At 43.9% G+C, this 2,672-nt stretch overlaps 1 pseudogene; it reads left to right on the plus strand.

Moving 5' to 3' along the window:
* The first annotated feature begins 1,027 nt into the window (after nucleotides 1-1,027).
* Nucleotides 1,028-1,143, plus strand: LOC112478229 (annotated as a pseudogene).
* Nucleotides 1,144-2,672: the final 1,529 nt, after the last annotated feature.

Here is a 2,672-nt window from a genome sequence, read left to right on the forward strand (position 1 = left end):
ATGGTTGTCAAAAGTTGCACGACAGGTTAAGTGATGGGCCCAGGGGTCTGATTCTGATTATGGGGATCAAGTTCTTATAGGTCTAACCTTGTTCAACATCGTGCAGTATCAGCATTCCATAGGACCAGAGTGTGAAGAGCCCAGGAAGATATCCTCCCTGAAGACTTGAATGCATTTTGCCTGGACTGGAACTCTTTCTATTATTTCACATGCCTTGGGCTTTGGTTCCCTTCCCAGCCATGTTGGTTCTGCTCGGTCCCATTTAAGCTCATTCTCTTTAATAGATAAGACAAAGCAAATGCCGAGTTGAGTCTTTCTGCTTTCTCACCATCATTTTTAAACTTTACACATCAGCCTCCAGCAGTACTTTTATCTTGCTTTGTTCTGATTCTTACCCAGACCTTAAAAGAGGGGTGTGTGTGTGTGTGTGTGTGTGTGTGTGTGTGTGTGTGTGTGTGTATGGAAATGTGCGTTAACAGAGCCAGGGCTCTGGAGACTGTGTGGTCCCACTTGCTAGCTGTGGAGTCTGGGCCAGTGACTTCCTCTCTCGGCGCCTCATTTACCTCCTCTGTAACAATAAGGTTGTGATAGTACCTGAGTCACATGGTTGTGGTAAGTACTGTCAGAAGGCAATGATTTTAGCACGGTACCTGCCATGCCTGAAGCATTTGATAATGCCAATGGCATTGGTGATTGTTATTCAGAGTTGAGTCCAGGCTTCTGTCTATTCAAAGACCGGGTTTCTTTATTTACTCTGGAGGGTATGCACCTCTGTAGATTGTTGAATACTGACTCGGCTGAAAGGACAAATGTCCCCCAGAAGTTGTGAATGTGAGGTCTTCTCAGATGTAATTAAATTAAGGATCTTGAGATGAGAGTCTCCTGAATTAGAGTGAGCCCTATATCTAATGATTTTTTTTTTTTTAAGAGAAGGAAAGAGGACTTGGTTCCATAGTGTAGCCGTTAGCACGTCTGCCTTACACGCAGAATGTCCTGAGTTCACACCCCAGTGGAGCCACGGTCCATGGTCTACGGCCATGCCACTCTGAACAAACCCAATGTCTGATCTTGGAAGCTAAGCAGGGTCAGGCCTGATTAGTACTTGGATGGGAGACCACCCAGAAAGATCAGGTGCTGTAGGCATAAATAATAATAAATAATAATAATAAAAAAAAAAAGGAAAGAGAAGGTGATGTAAAGATGGAGGCATAAATTGGAAGGATGCATTTACAAACCAAAGAACGCCAAAGATTGCCGGCAACCACCAGAGAGAGTCTGTAAGGGGAATTCTGGAAGAGGCAAGGAAAGATTCTACCCTACAGCCTCGAGAGGGAGCATGGCCCTGCCAACACCTTGATTTGGCACTCCTGGCCTTCAGGACTGTGGGAAAATAAATTTCTGTTGTTTTAAGCCACGAAGTTTGCTGTAGTTTGTTACAGCAGCCTTAGGAAACTAAAACTCCTTCCATCTTTCCTTCATGTTTTCTTTCATTTGTGCACATCAGATTACTCTGCGAGCATCCTCTCGTTTCTCAGGAGGTGGCTGGGTGTCCTACACAGAGCTTTGCATCCGACTTTTCCTCCGGACTCTGCTGTTTATTACCTACGTGTTTCTGGTACAATTATTTTGCCTTCCTGAGCCCTCATTTCTTTCTTAATTTTATAGCATGAATAATAATGCTTGTTCATAAGGCAACAATAACAATAATAGTAACAGCAATATCAATAGCTGTCATTTATTGGGCTCTGACAATTGCCAGGCACTCTTCGAACTGCATCATTTTATTTAATTCTCACAATAGCCCTATGAATGGGCACTGCTATTGTCCAGATTTTATAGATGAGGAAACAAGAGTTTAAAGTAACTTGTCCAGAGTCATGTGAATGGATAATCCATATATTCATGGTTTAAGTAAATCTTTATTGAAAACACATTCTGCTTTAAACACAGAAGAAAAGGGGCAAAAAAGGACAATACCCCTCCCGAACAGAGTTCATGTTCTAATTGGAAAGACGTAAATTTTGGAAAGTTCTGATCATTCTACAGGCATAGAGTAATCATTCAATAAATATGTTGACCCACTTTTTTCCTGAGCCCACTGTGGAAAATAAAGGCAAGAGGTTTAGTAGCTACAAGCACATGGTCACTTTCTCCCAAGGCCATGTCACTTCTACTTACCCAGCAGTTCCTCCTCCTGAGCCCACAGTTCCCCCTGTCACTTCCTTAACCCTCTGGGAAACCTGGTTGTCAGCATGGGTGCTGGCGCTGCGCTCAGATGCCCGGCGTGAGGGGAGTGACTCTCCAAGAAGTAGCACAGGTGGTTGGAAAATTTTCCAAGAGCCCTCACCTCACCTCAGTGCCAGTGGCACAGTACAAAGTATGGCCCCTCACCCAGATGTCCCCTTCTCCTGTGACACCCACTGGAGCACGTGAAATTCCAGGACTGGGCATTTCTTCTTCTCCCTCTTTTTATCTTCACTCACATTTTTACCACAGGTCTTGCAACCTCAAGTTTATTTCGTCCCTTCTTGTCTTGTCTTGTCTTGTCTTGTCTTGTCTTTCTTTCTTTCTTTCTCTCTCTCTCTCTCTTCCTTCCTTCCTTCTTTCCTTCCTTCCTTCCTTCCTTCCTTCCTTCCTTCCTTCCATTTCGTAAGTGGCACATATTTGCGTAG

The sequence above is a fragment of the Pteropus alecto genome, unplaced genomic scaffold, assembly GCF_000325575.1.
Source record: "Pteropus alecto unplaced genomic scaffold, ASM32557v1 scaffold42, whole genome shotgun sequence".
In the NCBI taxonomy this organism is placed as follows: Eukaryota; Metazoa; Chordata; class Mammalia; order Chiroptera; family Pteropodidae; genus Pteropus; species Pteropus alecto.